The sequence below is a fragment of the Pogona vitticeps genome, chromosome 4, assembly GCF_051106095.1.
Source record: "Pogona vitticeps strain Pit_001003342236 chromosome 4, PviZW2.1, whole genome shotgun sequence".
NCBI classification, from domain to species: Eukaryota; Metazoa; Chordata; class Lepidosauria; order Squamata; family Agamidae; genus Pogona; species Pogona vitticeps.
In genome coordinates, this window is record NC_135786.1 from 28,524,665 (window position 1) to 28,546,376 (window position 21,712).

At 40.0% G+C, this 21,712-nt stretch overlaps 2 long non-coding RNA genes across 6 annotated transcripts in view; both read right to left on the reverse strand.

The window, feature by feature from the left end:
* LOC140706528 (uncharacterized) overlaps nucleotides 1-21,712 on the reverse strand; it is a 52,959-nt gene that overhangs the window by 15,291 nt on the left and 15,956 nt on the right. The window lies entirely within an intron of this gene.
* Nucleotides 399-15,995, reverse strand: LOC140706527 (uncharacterized). 3 transcript variants are annotated; one of them, XR_012086183.2, is made up of 3 exons: nucleotides 15,268-15,948; nucleotides 5,194-13,389; nucleotides 399-2,942 (listed from the first exon to the last, which is right to left on the reverse strand). It is a non-coding gene; the product is annotated as an uncharacterized LOC140706527 (long non-coding RNA). The 3 variants fall into 3 exon arrangements; XR_013545041.1 differs by having other exon boundaries at nucleotides 4,825-13,389; XR_012086182.2 differs by having other exon boundaries at nucleotides 399-13,389; nucleotides 15,268-15,995.

Consider the following 21,712-nt stretch of genomic DNA (forward strand, 5'->3'; position numbering starts at 1 on the left):
GTAAATACAAATTTGAACCACAGAACATACGAAGGTTTTTGTATGCTTACTCCATCAGAACTGAGCTTTGGGGGGGCGGACATGTTGCAGAGGGCCAATATGCACAGGGGAGTCCATATTGCATAATCAAATTAGTACAACATACAGGGGCAAAACTCAAAAAGGTCTTGATAGGCTTGAGTACTGGGCTGAAAACAACAGAATGAAATTTAATAGGGATAAATACAAAGTTCTGCACCTGGGGGGGGGGTGAACCAAATACACAGTTTCAAGATGGGGGCTACTTGGCTTAGTAATATGAGCAAGAAGGATCTTGTAATTGTTGTAAATCACAAGTTGAATATGAGGCAACAGTGTGATGTTGTTGCAAAAAAAGACAAATGCTACTTGAGGTTGCATTATTTATTTATTTATTTATTTATTTATTTATTTATTTATTTATTTATTTATTTAACTTATATGCCGCCCACTCTACCCAAAGGTCTCTGGGCGGCTTACAACAATTAAATTCAATTAAAATACAATAAAAGATAAAATGATTAAAATACAATTAAAATAGACCATTAACCAAAGTATAGTCTCCAAATATCATGAGTTACTAGTTTTCTCTATTTGGCACTGTTTAGACCTGTGTTCAGTTCTGGGGACTGTAAGAAGAATGCTGAGAAATTGGCACAAGTTCAGATCAGAGCAACAAGGATGATCAGGGGACTGGAAACCAAGCTCTATGAGGAAAGACTAAAAGAACTGAGTATGTTTAGCCTTGAGAAAAGAAGACTGAGGGGAGATACAATAGCACGTTTCAGATACTTCAAAGGTAGTCATACAGAGGAAGGGCAGGATCTGTTCTTAATTATCCCAGAGTGCAAAACACATAATAATGGGCTCAAGCTATAAGAAGCCAAATTTAGGCCAAACATCAGGAGAAAAAACCCTCTTAATTGTTAGAGCAGTATAATGATGAAACCAATTACCTTTGGAGATGGTGAGCACTCCAATGTTGTAGGCATTCAAGAGAAAATTAGATAACCATCTGTGAGATCTGCCCTGATTTGGATTCCTGCACTGAGCAGGGGGTTGGACTCCATAGCTTTATAGGTCCCTTCCAACTCATTTATTCTGATTCTATGATTCTATATTACTATAATGTTATAATACTATAATGCTCTTTAAAGTCATACATAATTTCAATCAAAAAACGTTAACTTTTTAAACATCATAGGGAAACATTTAAAAATCAGCAAACATGAGGCAGGAACAAAAAATGGACAACATGCGTCTTGCGAAGCAGGGCCATAGGAACATTTGTCTTGTGAGTCATCGTCCCATTCCCAAAACCATTCGTCTTGCGAGTTTTTTGTCCAGTGAGGCATTTGTCTTGCAAGGCACCACTGTATAACCAAATTACATTTTTAAAATAACATTATTAGTGACAAACATTTTAAAATATATATATATATTGTTCCTTCATGTGATCCTTAGATTTTTTTTCTTGCTTGCTATATTGTCAGTTGCAAGTTTTCACAACTTTTTTGCTCTTTCTTATCAGACAAAATCCTGTTGCTTAATGTAGTAAATTGAACCAGGGTAGATCCATTGAATTAACTTCTTTATAAGTTCCATTATTCTCTAAAAACAATTTATTATACTGAAGTTAGTCACACTCAGACACTGTTTTGAATCAATGGATCTTACAAAGAAGTTGAGTCACCCAATTCCCATTCATTCAATAGGTTTTCTCTAATGTGATTTACCATGCTAAAAAACAAGATTTGGGCATTTGGGCAAAACTTCCACTTTAAGATTGTCTTCGCTAGCTCTGTGGGTTGGAAACGGAAATGAGCACTGCCCCCTAGAGTCGGACATGACTGGACAAAATGTCAAGGGGAACCTTTACCTTTACTATATTCTACAGTTTGCCTGCATGCATCCAAGTGAGGATTTTATTCTGCCTCATTCCCAGAATTTTATTGGAGTTCCAGAAGGAGTCATCTTTCATTTGTAAATTTGCAATGTTTTCCCAGAGCTTCCTCCAGGTATTTTTCTTACCACAGAAAATCCATCAAGAAAGAAAAGGCAGAGTACTTTCAGAGTGCATTTTGTTTGGTAGCATTAGGAATAGAGATGTGCATGAACCACCAAAATGGCAATTCATCATGGTTCATGGAAATCTACAAAGTATGAATTCACCATTTTTTCCCTGAATGAACCATGAATTTGGTTGATGCTTCATTTGGGATTTTTTTATATACAGTGGAGCCCCACAAGACAATGTTAATCTGTTCCATTGAAATCGATTTTTAGCGAAAACATCGTCTTGCGAAAAGCGTTTCCCCACTGGAATGCATTGAAATCTGTTTAATGTGTTCCAATGGGGAAAATAGTCATGGTTTTTGCAAAATCACCCATAGGGAAGCCATTTTGCGAAGCCGCTAACCAGCTGTTAAAATTGTCATCTTGTGAAGCATCGGTCCCGGAAAAAAAAATCTTGCGAAGCAGGGTCCGAAACATCGTCCAGTGAAAATCACCCATAGGAAACACTGTTTTGCGAAGCACGATGGTGATTGCAAAACCTTGTCGTCATGCGGATTCTTCATTTTGCGCGGCAATCATCTTGCAAGTTACCACTGTATATAGCTCTTCCTCAGTAGCATGTTGGACACCTTCCAACCTGAGGTGCTCATCTTCCAGCATCATATCTTTTAGCCTTCTGTTTCTGTCCGTGCAGTTTTCTTGGCAAAGATACTGGAGTGGCTTGCCAGTTCCTGCTCCAGGTGGATCGCATTTAATCAGAACTCTCCACTATGACCTGTCCGTCTTGGGTGTCCTTGCACAGCATAGCCCATAGCATCTCTGAATTACTCAAGCCCCTTCGCCACGACAAAGCAGCAATCCATGAAGGGGGTGATGGCAGACTTGGCTGCAAATTTCACAAAAGGAATCTGCCATTGATAAATACATGGGAGAACATACATGAGAATTTAGACACCCCCAAATCTCATAGAGAGACCAAAGCAACAATCACTCTTTCATCATTTCCATTCTTATCTACACCAGTTCAATGGCCTCATTACCAATCATTGCTTTCAACAGAGATTTAGCCTTCCTTTTCCCCCTCCTGTTGGTCTGCATATTTTTAAAGCTGTTTTTTTTCCTTTTGTGCTTTTTCTCCATTCTCCAGGTGACAGCTATTTTATCACCCCAAGCAAGAATGCTGAGCCTCTTTGTGCAGGCAAAACATTTGGAGTAGGGAAGAGAGCGTGGACAAAGCAGAATGGAAGGAAGAAAAGCCTACAAACTAGCTTTGTAAAAATGCCGACGTTCCTGTTTAGGGCACACAGCACCTGCACTCCTGCCCCTGGCAGAGCTTCCTGAAGCCATTCCTATTGTTTTCATTACTACTTGTGACTTGATCATTAATAAATTACCTCCCCCACCCCCATTGGCTGTAGCTACCAGGGGAGCAAGCAGGTGCTCCATGCTAACAATCAGCCTTTGGTAATGCATGCTTGGCAATAAAAGTTGTCCTTAAGCAGCAGAGTTTACCAACTGGTTCCAGTTTCTCAAGAAGTAATTAAAGGAGAATTTTATGCATGGTGGGAAAATTCGTGAACATACAAAAAAGTTAAGCAATGTGCCTGCGTTGCTAACATAATACTCTCATAATTCTAGATAATTTTCTTACTAATGGGACTGAGAGTGAAATTGGCTTTGGGTAAAAATTGGGTAAAACAGTGCAATTGCACAAGGCTAATGGAGGCTTTTGAGCAATGTGTCGGACATACCCCCCCACAGCATCTGGTTAACTAGCCACAACTACCTGCAGTGCTAGGTGTGGAAGAAAACAATACAGTTTGGAGCTCAAGTAGGGACATATGTATAATAGGTAAAAACAAGCTTTGGGCTATCAATCCAGAAGACTGAATAAAAGACAAAAGGGGACATAGGAGGAAGACAGAAAAGGCAAATTCTGACGCTAGTTTTATGACATTTAGCTGGAAAACATCATCATGGAGACAATCCCAGTAGAACTTTGTGTTTTGTTTTGTTTTTAAATTAGGGCTGATGCCATGATCCTACCTCCTACATTTCTCCTCTACACTTCACTTGTTGGGATGGTTGCTGCTACAAGATTGTTGAGGGAGGAGCCTAATGAAGCTACTGTTTCAGCATGACTGATAGCATGAGTGAATCACTGTCCCACATCTGTCAAATGTTCCCCTGTTTTAAAATGGGGGTGAGAACATGTAGCCCTCTAGATGTTACTAGACTGCATTCTCCATTATTCTTCATTGCTGGCTGTGATGGACAGAGTTGATGGGAATTATATCCAAGCAACACATTTCATTAGAAATTTTTGTTCTTCTTCAGAGATGGGGACTCAAGTTGAGTGACTCATTGTCAAGTCAGACTTCATTTGCACCAGTGACTCAACTCAGTTTTTTGTGTTTTCTTTCACTGACTTGGACTCATTGGAGGGGGAAAAAAGCTTCTTTTAATAGGGGCTCTGATTTAAGACTTGGGACTTGGTACTAAAGATTTGGACTTGGACTTAGGACTCAGATCCAAAGACCTGCCAACACCCCTGGTCTTCTAGACTTAAAAAAGAGAGAACAACTGAACTTCTTTCATTCTTTTTTGCATTGTGTGAGTTTTTATCTGTATGGGGGGGGGGAGGACCAGCCTAAAACTTGGCACTTATCCTTAGCCCCATTTAAAAAACATTACATCAAGTAAGACTAAAAATGGGACAGGAACATGTAAAACTTTGCATTCCTGTGGCTCTTCTTTGCAAAATACTACAAGAAGAGATTCAGTACTCACAGCAAGATATGCAAGTTTATGGATGAAGTCATGCAGACGTAAGGATCAAAGGTGGTGCACAGCTGCTGCAGAGCACAGTAGGAACTGGGAGAGGTTGGGCATGAGAGATTAATTTCTTGGATGGTTAGAGCCAAGGTTTAATAATGGCCTAGGAGAGAACAGTGATTGAGTTCATTGCTGGTGGAACCTACAGTTCAGGTCACACAAAAGCCAGAAAATAAGGTTTTCTGTGCATCTCTTGCAAAACTGGAGTCTAATGACTTAACCATGTGGTACATCCACAAGACTTACTTATTGCTTTTAGTAAGCTCCTTGCTGCTGTATTGGATAGGGGGTAGAAAGAAAACTCTTTGTGTACCTGACACTTACCATTGAAGTATTAATAAATATCCAGCATGAGGAAAAGGAGTGTTGGAGAAATAAAAATATACATTAAAATATATAAAAATAAAATATACATAATTGTCCAAGACAATAAACATTTTTAATGTTTAAGGAGATGAAGCTGCAGAAGAGCAGGGTTTTTTCTCCTCTTTTTAGAAAATACTGCTAGAGCATCTTAGTCTGTAGATCCCTGGAGAAGAAAGAAACACATGCAACATTAATTGATCATGAAAAAAGACATGAACATATTGTTACTCTCCACTTTAAGAAGCACTGTAATTTGAGGGTACAACTACACTAGCACCAGGAACAAGCTAGAGTGGACTGCTTGGGAACAGTTGGGCTTGATTAGAACAATGGAAACAAGCATGACAGTTCCGATGGAAATGGATCCTGCCAATAGCATGAAGTGGCTTAATAAGCAAGCCACTTCAGGATATTGGCAAATTAATCATTTCTCCAGCTCAGCAAACAGCAGGGAAAATCGCAAAACATTAGCAAGATACACACATACACATACACACACACACACACACACACAGAGAGAGAGAGAGAGAGAGAGAGAGAGAGAGAGAGACAAATATATATATTTGGCACTTTATCCTCAGCCCCATTTTTTTTGCATCAATGTTTTGCATCAATTATTTAAAAAAATATTTGCCTACTCTCAAAGGGTTAATTGAGAAATGGCCTGCAGCTGAAGCTATTGCCATGGATTAAAATGCAAGCAGTTTCTCGACTGGCTCTTTAAGGTGAGCCAAAGAAAATACATACATATATGCAGTATATTTATGTAGAGCATCAATGATCGTCTACATATAGTCAAGCAGGTGAGGTGATTAATTTGCCAATATCTTGTATTTGCTTATTAAGCCACTTCATGATATCAGCAAATTAAAAGAGGAAAGCTTGCTTTAGATTGGTTCCAACATATGTTCCAGTAATGGAACATATTATGTACCTCCAGTGATGGAACATATTGGTTCCAGTAATGACATATGCTGGAACCAACCTCAACCAAAATGATCCTACCCACACCAGAAAAGGGGTGGGTAGTAATGCTCTGGGTGGGCTAACGCACTATAGCAAAGACTTTGTCTGATTGTTGTCTTTAAGCGCTCCAAACAGGAGACTAAACAGACTGTGTGGCAAGCCTCTAACTTGGAATTGCAATTATGGGCAAGATCAGAAATGCTGGAGGAATCAATACAACATAAAATACTTTTCAAACTTTATGAATTCAAGGCAGGCTAAATTGATCAGAAGCTCCATCATTAATAAATTGCAGCAATGATTGCAATAAAAGCTATGATACACTACATGAAACAACTAATGGCTCAAACTGTTTTTCTTACATGTTTGGTCACTGTTTCACATCCCTAATGCTGTTTTTTATGGAGACTGGGCACAAACTGTATGCACATCTACGATATAGTACTAAGACAGCAACTGTCAGATTAAAAAACTTAGAAAACCATGTGACTTATTTAGCCAGGAGACAAGGGAGGACAAAATTCAAAGAGCATTTTTCATCAAAATTAAAGCTACATTACTCAATGAAACAAAACCAGAGAGAGAGAGAGAGAGAGAGAGAGAGAGAGAGAGAGAGAAGAAACCTCTTATATTAGCAAGTAGGAAGCTGAGCAATGTACATCAGGATGTACAGTTCCAATGGAAATGGATCCTGCCAATATCATGAAGTGGTTTAATAAGCAACCTCTGAGAAATCTCTCCTGAACCAGAAGGACAGAATGGAAATAGTAAGAGAAGAACAGAAAGGTCTGTATAAAATCTATGCACATATAATTCAAATTATTATACATGTTTTGGTAAACCCATATACCTGGTGAGTTTGTCACAACTCATCGTCCAGAAGAAAATGTAGCATGGAATGGAACCGTTTAATCCATTACCATTTTTAGAATATAATCTATTATTTTTATTGATTGCAGTGTTGAAAATGTAACTCAGTCGTTCTTAACCTAGGCGTTATCGCCCCCTAGGGGGCGATTTCATTTTTCAGGGGGGTGATGGAATGAAAGGGGCAGTGCAGCGTGAAGGAACAGAAGGGGGTGATATGGGGGCAATGGAGCCACCGCACCACCGCCACCATTAATGAAGTTATCATTGCGCCCCTCCCCACACTGCCACCGTAGTGCCGCCACGCCACCTCCACGAGGAGGGGGCAATGATAATTTCCTCAATGGCTCAAAGGGGGCATTTCTTTCAAAAAGGTTAATACCCAAACTTAAGGTCTATCTAACTCAATGTTGTGTTTACATGGTAAGCAACTACCTGCTATTGGAAAGTGATGTTGCCTCATGTCTTGTTTGTGGGCTTGTAGAAGCAAGAGCAAACAAGTTTAACATGAGATCTGTGTCTGCATATAAGATTCTTCCCAAGTTCATAAGAAAGAAATTACACACAGACCTACAGGCATTTATGCAACTTGCCAAGGTCACTGTGGCTAACTGATGGAATACCAGGCACATCTGAGTCATGTGCCTTGTCATACACCTGATTTCACAACTAAAATATGCCCAAGCATCTTGTCTTTTGGCCTCAATTAACTACAGCAAGTTACACAAATCTTACACAAACAGTAAGGATTCTGGCCAGAGTGCTTCCCACAAAAATTACTAACTAGTCCTCTCCCTGACCCCGCAACAAGTCAAGTGGCTGATATTCGCTCTATAGCACTGCATGTGACTTTTTCCTCCCAAAAATGTGTTCCCAGAAGAGGCAGAGTTTTGCTCTGAATAGCTGCTGAAATGGTGCTTCTTTTCCTCATATCCTTCTTGGGGAAAAATGACTTTAAAAATAAATAAATGTGGCACATTGGGATGTAACTCAATGGCACAGGGAACAGCAGCCTATATTTCTTTAGGATGCCAACATTCTGATGCCAAAGTGCCTCCTCAGATTGGAATGCCACTTGCGCTGTAATTAAATTGAATCTACTCCTTGGCTAGGCTTTGTCCCTGAACAATACTGCCATTTGAGAAATGCGTTCTCAGGGCACTCATATATCACCAGAGCAAACTCTGTGTCCATGATGTATTGGTGTAATGCATCATCGGAGTACTCTCTCACTCTAAGGATGTATGGGCAACATAGATCATGGAGCTGAGACAGAGTTGTGATCTACTACTCAGAAGATGGCACCAATCACAACTCGGCAGGCCCAGGTCTAAAGGAAGGAAAGTTGGCATCTGAAACAACAGGACTGACGCAAAATGAGCTAACACTGCAGGTAAGGAGGTAGATGTGAAAGCTTGGAAATGTACTTTTTCAGACTACAACTTCCAGAACCCTGAAAGTTGCAGTCTAAACATGTTTTTAAGCTCAACTAGATATGTAATTTAGCTCTCTATGTGCATTTTTAAGGGGGGGGGTCTTTCCCTGCTCCTTTCTCTCAGGTCTCTAATACCAAAAATGACAATCAGACAGAAGTTATGTGGAATGGGAACAAAATGAAAGCTGCTGGGGAGGAAGAAAGCAAAGTCACTGTCAGCTTTTTGTCTTCTGCAGCTTTGAGCTTTGTGTCTTCTCAGATGTCATCACAACACATTGAGGAAGCTGGAAAGGAGGAAAGTAGGGGCAGCATTAGCTCTCTTGAGATGGGAGCTTTCCTGGGCTTTTACTCTCCCCAACCAGTCACTCAGCAGCTATTCCATGAGGTTACAGAATCTTATCACATTTATACTAAGTTTTGTTTTCCTTTGCCTTCCTCATCCCATTTTCCTTTTGCATTGTGCCTTTGGAGCTAATAAAGAAGATGGCAAGAAATATCTCTTTTTCTATAGTATTCATATACAGTATAAGCCACCCAGAGAGCTTTTCCAGCTGTAGAAGATGAGGGAAGAAATAGAAATAAATGAATAAATATAGTGATCAAGGCAGGATAACTTCTGCTGCATCTCCCCAGTCACCTAACAAAGTAGCTATATATTGCTTTAAAAGGTGGCCATATCTCTCCCAATCCCTAAAAATATCATGTCTCCTGCTGTAATTCTCTGTATTCAGTTTTATGCATAGGGTTTACTGCATTGATCCTCTGTACTTTTCAGGCCACGTTACCTGCCTAGCCATTCATATTCAGTTCCTGAAAAGTCCAGCATGTAAGCTACTTCTGCAGTAGAAACCAAATTGGTATGAAAGGTGATAGAACAATGGCTTGAAATATGTAACCAAAAATGTAGCATTCTAATATAAGTGCTTTGGCACTAGGAAGCCAATGACAGGTGCTGCTGATGGTATGGTGCTGTTCTAGCAAGTCCTCTTGCTGAAGAGGGTCTCACCATGTGTCTGCCTTGAATCAAAAGGCTAAAGCAAAACAATACTCTTGGAAATGCTTCCATAAATGAAATACTGGGACATCCACCAGAACCCCACTGTTCAACTAGATGCTTCCAGAGAGGGTTTCTTTAATAGGCATCTTCAATGCCAGAAAGCCTTCCCTTGCCCAGTTTTCAGTACTGTAGAAGAAGGATGTAGGCTGCAATTCAAATCATCTCATATTTCTAGCTTCCTCTAGACAACATAGCTTGCCACTTAGAGGAACTCAAAAATAGAAGATGGAGATGGAGATCAGTTCCAACCAGAAAGCAAACCATTTGTGTCTATTCAGGGCCACCTAAGACATTTTGCTATCTGAAGTCAAAGACAAGTTGATGTCTACATGCTCACTATCTACATATATGCATTGTCTGGACTGGTAGCTACATATTACTTCAAAACTGGTGACAAGATAATGTCTTCTATATGATTCACCTGAAGACCACAAGCTCATTAAGGGGAGAAGTAGATACTGTGTGGGCAACAGAGGCCTCTGTCACTCAACAGACTGCAATGGCTATAAAACTCAGGAGGAATAGCTTCCAGTGCTGCCTGTAGTATCTGCTGTCTGAGTGGGGGGTTGTCTCACTCTAATTATTGTGCCAGCCCTATCCAGCTTGTACAAATGGCAACATGAGAATGCCACAGATGAGTAGTCTGAAAATCTATATGATAAGAAATATCTCCAAAACAAAAACTGTACTATGTAGTTAGGGGGATCTCGTAGAGCATGAAGAACCTCCCACCCAATGCCCAATGTACAGCTTTTTAATCTTTACTGTAATTTTCAAGCAAAAGGCAAAAGACAGAATTCGTCCAGTCTAAAAAGCATGACACAGAAGGAAAAAGAAATGGGGAAAGAAAGAGAGGACCACTTCTTAAAATTATAGTTCTTATATATAGCACGGAGACATTTCAGATAGCCTAACAAAACGGCTGCCACTAGGTGACATGGTATGTTATGTTACATTATGTACCACAACATCGGAACCAACTTATGGTGACCCTTATAATACTTTCAAGGTAAATGAGATATTGAAGTATATATGATACACAACTATGTGCATCAGTCATTATTCAGATTAATTAATTTTCGGTATCTCAAAATAACTGATTTGAGGTTAAAACAAAAAAAAATTGTGGCACTTTTGAGATGTGTAAGTTTTATTTGGCATGAGCTTTCATGGACATAGCTTGGTTCTACACATGCATGGAGTATATTATTGAAGCCACAACTTTATAGATACACTGGTTCTGGTTATAAAAATGGGAAAGAATGGAATAAGATGCAAGAAACGATAACTCTAACACTGGGTGTGACATTTCAAATGGCTGCTTATCATAAACATCCTGGCAATATGATCAGATTAGATCATCTAGTGTTATATCAGATACACAAGTCAAGTACCCCTTGAGGTCTTAAGGCAATGCATTCTGCTTTCCAGAGAGAGTGTTTCTCTGAAGGAAAAAAAAACATTTGTATGGTCCCATGGTCCATCTGGAAAAATCATTTATGCTGGACAGAATAAGACAGTATTACAGATTGATTAATTAATATATATAATAAATTAAAAATAATAATACTATAACTTGATTTATAATAATTATAAAAGTTATTAATAATGAGCTTTTTAAAATTAAATACGTGTCTTTGTTTCAGCCAGGAGAGACAGAGTTGATTCTCTTGATCTATTCTTGCTCAGCTCTTTTCTTTAGTACCAACACGGTAATTGTGGGAATGATGTTTCCCGAGGTCATCTACTCGCCACCAGATCATCACAAGCAATGTTTCTCTGGGTGACCACACTGAAGGAAGCCAGGAAATATTGCACGAGAAGAGGGCCTTCTCCACTGTGGTACCAACACTTTGGAATCAGCTTCCAATGGATCTGCGCCCAGCCCCTTAGTTCCTAATGTTTAGAATGCTTCTAAAAATGTTGCTTTTCAGAGAGGATTTTCATTGCAACCTTGCCTGATTTGAGGCCTCATATTTCGCCCTCTGGGAATTGCACCTTTTGTAATATCCTGTTTTACTTATCTGATTAGTTTCATTTATATACCTATTGTTCTTGTTTGGTTTTGTTTTATCATGTTGTAAACCACCCAGAATAGTACTTTGAACAAATAGGGAGGTATACAAATCAAATCAAATCAATCAATCTGTGGTGCACCGGACCCTCTAAAGGGACAGGTGCACTCGGTCAGAGAGTTTGATAGGCCACCTACCTACCGCCTTTGCACTGGGGCAAGTCCCAGGACCTCAGCAGTCCATAGCGTAAGCCCTTTGAACAAGTCTGACTTAAAAAGGAACACTTTACACTTAACCAGTACTTTGGCAAGTACAGACACATGGGCTTTGTGATTCCTTAGAACTCACTAAAGCTCAGTTAGGTAGGACTCTTAAAAGATAGCTAAGTTGTGGCCCTCTCCACCTCCTGGATTTAGGCAGACCCTGCTATTCAAGAGACCAGTCCTTTTGTAGAATTTTTATAATTAATTTTTATTAGAAAAATAGAGTTTCATTCAGTTTATATTGCACAAGCTTTAGCATCACGAACATATTCAAAGATCATTGCAGTTAAATAAAGTAACTATTTCTCATTTAAAATAATAAAACTACTAAGCTAACTAAGGTGGGCTATAGCGGGCTAGCCCCACATCCTTCTTTCTCCTTACTTACCTCTTCTCAAATCCAGATTAGAACAACACTCGAATCTCCATTCAGTATTCAGATCCTTTCACATAACCCATCGTCCATTTTTCTACACTCTCTAACTCCTCCCTTCTTCTTGAGAATTCTGGCTGTTATCCAATTAGCCTCAAAAGGCTGTACCACCTTCCTCCTCTTATTCCCATGAGAGTCCAGGTGTTGTTTATCTCTTCTCCAATTCGCTCGGAATGTTGAGTCTTCCACGGGCCTCTCAATTTGGCCTTCATCACTATCTCGAACCAGGCTGTAACGGTCTTCGGGAAAACACTCTCATGGCACTTAGAAAAGCACATTCCAATGTCCCTCAAATCATTTTCACACAGATCCTCTCTGACTCCATCTTACATTCCTCTGACTACATATCCCATCACCATGACACAATCAATCAATAAATAAAGCAAGCAAGCCTTTCAGTCAAGGATAGCCACCTGTTTAGATCAGAGACAGTCCCCCTGTTTGGCCATTCTCTAATTTGTAACCATTGTTATGGTTACAATTGATAGGCCACTCCACTGCCAAATCTCATATCATTTTGCTCACAAAAGCAGCAGTGTGTGTGAAAAGAAGAGTCCAGCCCACATGTAAGCTCTAGGTTTTCTAGTATTCTTGTTTGCATCTAGAGTCTGAATGTGAGCAGGAACATCTCCTCTTCTGACTCTTCACTGCTCACATGAAAAAAGCTACACAGGAGAGCAAGGCTGCAACCTCCCCCTAAACATCTCAACTACTGTGGATTTGAGAATAACTTAACAAAGACTGAAATGTTCAATTCAATTCAATTGTTTCTAATATCACATCCATGTCCACATATTCATTTACATTGTGTCCTACATGAAATGCTGTTGAGATATTGCTGGCAAAAGATAGCATACACCACACAGGAAGATGAGCAGGTGTATGAACTCTTGATACTGTGGATTGCATTATTACATCTTTTAGCAGTGTTTCCTGTGTAGAAAGAGACAACATTGGGATCTTGGCCTCCCACCTGGCTGATAAAACACTCATATGTAAAAACAAACAAACACTGACATAAGTGCACTTACTTTAGCAAAAGAACAAGCATAATTCCCCCACTGTTCACCATAGCCTATGAAATGCTCAAAAGTTTGTTTGATCATCCCCAAATATCTCTGAAACAGTAAGAGTTATAAATATAACATTTTGCACAGATACTTCTACTCTCCCAGCTCAGATATCTGGATTGGTTATAGCTCAAAGTTGGGTCCACCAATAATTAGCTTTTAGCAGCACCCTGGTCATAGACATTTGGCAGACTCTTCAGTCAAGCATGTCATATAAACTTCTCCTAAGGGAACTTTTCTGACAGCGAAGCTATTGATTCGCCACGCATACACCAGGATTCTGTCAATTTTGCTTCTTTTATTTTATCTTGGAAGAATGTGTATTGTAATCAGTATTTTTTTAAAAAGAATTGGGCTCAGGTACTACATACCAAATGAAAGAAAGAAAGAAAGAAAATGGAAAACTCTTATAAATAATATAACCTCAAAATATTGTTCTTTTTGTTTCAATAATTGAATGAAAATAATTGTGAAATCAACATTCGCAGACTTCTAAAGAAAGAGGCTCATGTCTGTCTCAATGGAATGGAATATTGAGGTAAGTACTATGGTAGGGCAAAAAGTATTAATTTGGGAAGTCAATAGTGGGAAAAAGTGACATCAAGTATTTGTGTAGAGAGGTGGAACTAACAGGTTTCTAATCTGGGCAAAAGCTGGCTGGATAGCTAAGTGGTTTAGGTATCTGGCTGTGGAACCAGAGGTTGGGAGTTCAATTCCCCACTGTGCCTCCTGTGAGTAGAGCCAACCTGTGTGGCCTTGGGCAAGCTGCACAGTCCCAGGATGACCCCGGAAAAAAGGAATGGTAAACCACTTCTAGTACTCTCTACCTAGAGAAGCCTGAAAAGGATCACCATAAGTCAGAATTGACTTAATGGCACATTATGATGATCTGGGCAAACCAAGGTACATTCACCAATTACCAAATAAGAATCTTTTTCCCAAAAATCTTTAAGCTATGTAACTTATCTTGGAAAAAAGAAAGAGAAAGCTCAATGCACCAGAAATTTTTTGACATCAAACTGCATTTTTCCTTCTCTCTCTCCCCCCCTCCCTCTCTTTTATCACCTTCATCACTATTAATACCTGACGGAAAAATATATTTCCCTTGCAGGGTTTTGTTTTATTTTTTAGTCTTCTATTATTTTTGTATAGGGGGTTAGAAAAAGGTTTGATTTTGCAGTTTAGCATGTTTGAGGCCTCGAAGTGCTCACTGTCGGAGGGTGCTGATTACCCAGCTCCATTCATCAAAATGTCACTTTTCTGACAGCCACTAATAAATATACTGCCAGAACCCCTCACACCTGGCAGCCATGGCATACTGCAACACGCTGCTAACCTAATTTGCTAATTGCTGCTTTCCCCATTAATTTTAGTCCTGTCTTATTTGGTATTGACATGGAGAAAAAGGAGGAAGATGGGGAAATATATATATTTGGGGGGGGGGTTGAATAGTTACTAATTTTTTTGTTACTGTTCTTGCTTTTTAAAAACATATAAATAAAAATGTCTCAATTCTGTGTCTGGGCTCAGCTCTAGAGCCAGTTTTGCAGTGCTGAAACCCATTTCTGAGAGATAATAAAATGAATTCCAGTAAACTAAAATCAACTCATAAATTTGGGATTCAAATTAAGAGCTTTGAAGACAGGGCAGAACTCTGAGGTAGTGTAAAAGCCTCCTACTTTAAAAGTTAAGCCCTGGCTACAATCTAAAATCTTGACAGTGGAGTAAGCCTCACGGATTATAGTGGACTGAGTAAACAAACCTAAGAGCATGTTGTCCAGTTTCCTTCTTTGCTGGACAGTTCTGTGATTAAAAAAATCTGTCAGGTTTAGGGGAATGATATTCTGCTTATCTTACTCTGAGGATTTTCCCTGTCAGATGCCACAGAATTAAAGGAAGTTTCTTCCTCTCTCCTTTAAACCTCACCTGTGCAAAGGTAGTAAGGGCCTGCAGATACTCTGGATTCCTGTTCTCATTGATGCCGCAGCCATTGATGAGCCGGGGATTCTTCCTGCTTTGGAGATCTAGCAGCCCTGTACATGTTGAGTCAGCTTGAAACAGCTGCCAGGCCAGAAAAGGCCACAAACATCTGCTCTTCCTTAATATTGTGACCCTTGACCCAATGGCGAGCTGCACCATCAGCTCCTCTTCTGAAGGCCACTGGGTCCTCCAAATGAAAACACACCAAAGTGGTTCAGGGTGGCTCAGCAGCCTTGCGGTAAGTGCCTTTTGTTCAAAGCTCAGAGCTGTTAATTAAAGACTGGTGATTAATGATTAAGCTCCATGTGGTTTCTAACTCGGGCTCAAACAGTTCTGCTGCTGCTGACTTTGCTCAAGGCTTCTGGGTTAGATTCTGCTGCACACACAGCTATTTATATACAAGTCCATCAGAGAGAGAAAGGGATAAAAGGAAGACTCTGTTTTACATAAACAGAGAGAAAAATTGCCCCATACCACAAAGTGTAGAGGTCATTTCTTCAGACAAAGTAAACAAGATGTCCAACTGCCATAGACACCGCTATAAGTGTGGCAACTCATTATTCATGAACTGTTTATACACCAGCTTTTCCAACTATAAAAATCATGAAAATTATACGGTAAAGGAAGATGTTATTTACTTGTATCTTTGATGGAGGGGTGTAGAAAAAGTAATTATAGGGAGTACATGTTCATTAGTACATGGACCAAAGGTGTGATGTAATTGTGCTGAGAGAATTCAGTGCAACCACCCTAGAACTATACAGATTTTGTTTTGTTGGACAGTCCAGTTGTTTAATTTACAGTAAATGCATCAATTGTTTAAGTGCTATAAGAAGATACCTCATTGATGTGTTAACCTTCATTTTGCATGACAGAAAGAGCAACTATAGCACCATAATATAAATGGTCACTTGAGGATTCAGAACAAAGAACAATGTTAATTCTCTTGAGTTAACATGGAATATATTCCCAGAATATATGATATTCTTATTTGGCTTTTTTAAAGGATTGGGAAAATTCATGTTGAATAGACCTGCCACAGGCTTAAAAGTACTATAGGTAAAGGTAAAGGTTCCCCTTGACAATTTTTGTCCAGTCGTGTTCAACTCTAGGGGGCGGTGCTCATCCCCGTTTCCAAGCCATAGAGCCATCGTTTTGTCTGAAGACAATCTTCCATGGTCACATGGCCAGTGCGACTTAGACATAGAATGCTGTTACCTTCCCACCGAGGTGGTCCCTATTGATCTACTTGCATTTGCATGCTTTCGAACCACTAGGTTGGCGGGAGCTGGGACAAGCGATAGGAGCTCACTCCGTTGCGTGGATTCGATCTTAGGACTGCTGGTCTTCTGACCCTGCAGCACAGGCTTCTGCGGTTTAGCCCACAGCGCAACCGTGTATTATAACTAAAGGCAATAGCACTTGGGTGCTACAACCGATATCTACGCTTCAGCAAAATGTGGATGAGACTGTCCAGAACTTCAGTATAGGAGCAATGCAGATCCTGGACACACTGAGCTGATATTTCTATAACACAAAAATGTAATCTAGGCTGTATTTGCCCACTTAATTGACAATACTAAACGTCCTATCAAGGCTGGCCCATTAAGCATCTATAAGCACTTTTACAGAAACTAGAATTGATGTGATGTTTCCCCACGTGACCCCTGCTCGTTTCACCAAACAAAGAGCTCATGTGAGTATCCCAACACGTCTTTTACTACGCTGCCACCAGTTGATCTCTTTACCAACTATGTTTCCTATGAAAGACTGAGGTCCATTCAGTACTTAAACTTTGGAATAAAAACAGGTTTATTGGTTACAAGTTGTTTCAGGAATAGTCCTTAAGCACTTCTTAAAGTTATACAAAGCATTCAGTATTTTCCTTTGACCTCTTCTATCTTAAGTAATACAGATAACACTCTGACTATGCCTTTTGTTCAAAGCTCCTTAAACTCTCTCTCTGTCTCAAAACCCAAAGTATCTACCTTTTCCCTTCAAATCTCCCCTCCTCTCTGCTCTCAAAATGCTATCTCTCACTCTCTGCTACAGCCCCACTTCTATCTAGCTCCGCCTCCCAACAGCTCCCTATTGGTTCATGCAAACGAACTGCTGAATATGCATGCCAGGGAGACCGCTACACTGCCCATTTTATTTCTTAGGCTGAAATACCTGAACCATATGTTTTCTTAAAAAGGCTCATGCCTTCTCATTTCCAGTGTTTAGTTTTCAGTGATTATTCTGGCTATTGCTTTGTGATAGTCCCTTTTGAAATTTACAAGTGGATAACCATCTTTGTACACTAACTGCCTGCCTTCCTTCAAAATGGAAATGGTATCAAAGCTTTGAAATACCTGATATTTTTTTTCTGGCTCTCAGGAATTCCAACCAAGCACATGCCTTTGGACACCTGTTCCCTTGTTGATGCCCTTCAACACATGGAATACCTGCTCTTCAGATTTTTTTTTTCATATTTAATCTCCTACTGAGGATTGCCCCTTTTCTTTTTCTCTCAGCATTGCCCCTTCTCCATTTCTCACAGCAAAATCAAGACAGCTTTCTTTCTCCCCTCCTTCCTGGTTTGTGGTTTCAGTTCTTCATTCCTATTCCAATCTGTCCTCTCCTTCTGGAATAGCCTCCAAACTCTTGTGCTGATGCTCCCTTTGCATTTCTTTTAATAAGACCAGCATCCTGTCAGTGTGACTATTATAGTCATTTTCAAGCCAGCTGAATCAGATGGGTCCAGAAGAAACACAGCCATGACCTGGGAATAAAAATGATTCTTCCTTTGCTAGATTGTCAACTCAGTCCCTCATGGTTCCCAGGGTTAGAATTCTCAGAACAATAATGTTCACATACGCTGTGCTACACAAGGCAATCCTCTGCATAAACCTTTCCTCCATTTGAAGTGCTATTCAGTTCAAAATAAGCAGGTGACCTATATATCTATTGTCCAAATACTAACTAGGGAAATAGGGAAATTGCAAGGTCTCTGTTCTGCCTTCCAGTGATTATGTATCTTTAAAACAGATTTTGATTGTACAGACATTTGAAGAGAGGACTTGTTCATATAGAGGACCTCTGACTAATGGGACAGATCACAAGAGAAGGATGCAGGGTCATTTTCTCCAAATGGCCTACACATGGCCCACTTACATAGAATAATCACAACTGGGATCCTGGCCTCATATTCCAGACAAGATGGAAGAATTGACCAACTTATGTTCTTTAAAGTTCATTCTCATGCGTTCAGCAATACATACATTTCTCCCCCACCACCACTGTGACCTGATAATGTTGTACAACTCAGAGCCCCTTTGCTTATAGAATCTACAATTTTGACACAACTGAAAATGAAATGTTCTCCTATTGCCTCCCTTATTCCAGCCCAATTTTGCCTTTGAAAAGATCTTTCTCCCATTGCTTTGACAGCAAGTGACACAGGGTTTGTCTCATCAAAATGTCATCATGTCTAAGCAGAAGCACTGCCTGAATCACAGTGAAAATGAGTAATGATCACAATTATAGGCCATATAACAGTCCAATAAAACCTAATTAAAATGATCCACATCCCATCTGCCAACAGCATCTAAGCAAAATCACCCATTTGAGAAGAAGGGCGGGGGGAAAGTAAATATTGTCATGGTTGTTTTCAAAATATTTTCACCATGAAACATTTATTTGCATTTTATAGTTGCTCCTGAAATTATGCTCCAAAGACTCTACCACAGACACATCCACAGAAATGGATGCTACTCATTGGTCAAAATTGGACTACAGATTACACCATCTATTGTTGTTGTTATTGTCATCGTTGTCATCATAGATGTCATCGTCATCATTCACCTATCACCCACTGGAATATCATTATAGCTATTCTGACTCAGGATGTGACAGCTCTAGTGTTATCGTGTGGCATCCAAAACCAGTCTCCCAGGTTCTTCAGCCAGCAGGTCCTTCTCCTTCTGGACTTCCTTTCCCATTCACCTGATCTTGAATTATCAGAGGTAACAATTTGTGCATTCCATTTCTCATGTTATGACCAAGTTTGTATTCTATATTTCTGCATCATTCTTGTGATCCATTGGATCATGGACTGCTAATGGAGAACATATGGATAAAAATCAGAAGGGAGAAGAACTACAGTGACATCACTGCTGGTGGCTGCTACAAGCCTTCTAGCCAAACTGAAGATTTGGATGAGGTCCTCCCAGATCAGAATCATAAACAGTCAAATAGGAAAAAAATATTAGTAATCATTAATCCAGCTTAGCCAAAAATGTCAGGTCCAACAAATCCCTCACTTGCCTTGCTCACAGCATGTTCTAGAAGGCTGAAGAAGCAATAAATGGACCAGCAATTCTCAGTGACTGGAGTTTGGACCCAATGTGCTAAAATTTGCTGCTGGAAAGTCATGAACTCACCCATCCCCGGAGCATGTATACACCCTCCATCCACTCCTCCTCAGACAGAAGGAAATGCAAAACTGACAGGTTCAATGCAGAACCAACATGGTTGTCACAAGCACAGATGCAAGCCTCGTGGCGCAGTGGTTAAACCGCTGTACTGCAGCCAAAACTGTGCTCATGACCTGGGGTTCAATCCGAGGAAGTTGGCTCAAAGTTGACTCAGCCTTCTATCTTTCCGAGGTAGGTAAAATGAGTACCCAGCTCGCTGGGTGGGGGGGGCAATGTGTAGCCTGCATAATTAACTTGTAAACCACCCAGAGAGTGCTTGAAGCACTATGGGGCGGTATATAAGCAGCACACTTTGCTTTTCTTTCCCATTTTTCTGTCTTCTCACCACATATACCGATATCACACGAACCAAGCTTTACCAATAAGAGAGCAATGGCTCGGGTACCAAAGCAACTGATTAGTTTCTGGCTATTCTGGAACCAGTCCTTATCAGAAGGGAAGAAGTGGGGTAGAACTGACAGTATCCTCTTGGGATTTATTACACTGAGGACAGGAAAAATTGAGAATAGTGTAATGCATAGGCTTTTTCTTTTTAAGCAGATTTCATTAAGCTTAAGGTAACACTGGGTAAGGCCTCATTGTCAGGAAATACTCACAGAATGGGATATGGGAAGGATGGGAGTTTCTTAAAGCTGAGATACTATTTATATACTCACTGTTGTTAGCATTAATGTTGTCTTTTAATGATGTAAGACACCTTGGGTACTTTTAAGGAGAAAGACAAGGGAAGAATATTTTAAATAAATAAATAATAGCCATTGATAGTCCTCAAAACTAGCCCTACAGGAGTGGTATCCCAGACACAATTCAACTCTAGCTTCTCTCTCTCTCTCTCTCTCTCTCTCTCAAATTAAAAATGGGTGTTTTCACACAATCTTATTAAATAAATTAAGCAACTGGGATCTTCACAGTTATGGTTGTTCAGTGTACCCTATGAACAATCAAGAAAAACCCAGAATCTGTCAGCGGTTTCACCAATGAGAGGCAAAGCAAGCCCTTTCTCATCAATGGGGCCCCCAAAAAAGGGTAGCCTTTACTCTGAGAAGTCAGAGCTGTGCAAATGAAACAATAATCTTCTGAATAACTATTACAATAAAACAGAAAGGAAAATACATATTATGAAACATCACCTCCAGGAAAGAGAAATCACAGAAGTTATTAACAGACGGTCAGAGACTCTGTAGTTCCCCATCCTTCCGACCCAGAGTTTTGTTAGTAATAAAGGCAGGTTCTTAATGCTTCCCACTCTCAAATGCATAATTTAGTACTCCTAAGGAAAGGGCGGAGAGTGTTGGGGGGGGAGGATATAACATTTTCATAAAGGCCTACAAAGTTGTCCAATTTTCCAGACCTGAAGGATGACAGCATCTGAGTGCTGTACAGAAGAAGTCTGTTTATGCATTATGAATACATAGAGACTTTGCAATTCAAAGTGACAGAGTTTGGCTTTTGCATTGCCTGGCATTACTAGATTATATTGCAGCAACTATAGAATCACTGCAGACTGAGCAAGAATGCCCTGGGATATATAGTGAAAAAAAATCACCTGCCCGAGACCTAATGGCCTTATCTGAATACATGCTGCGCCAGCTAATAAATATTTCGGATGCGGCTTATGATGTCTCCTGCTTCCCTGGCTTAAAATCAGAAATCAGAAAGTTAGGCGGCTATTGCAGTCAGAATGTGGGGCATCTGATGGGTTGCTAGTAGGGGAAAGTTGTGGCCTTTTGTCTTGCTTGCCATTCTTTCATCTTCCGCGACAAAAATGCAGGATTTGGCTGTTTTTTCCTATACTGAGGAGGTATGGAGCAAGTGTCAATGGTACGTATCAAATAAAAAGTTCCTGCTGGACCATTCAATACTAGTCTGATGCTCTAAAGGAAAGGTTTTATGTTCTCACACTGAAAAGGGAG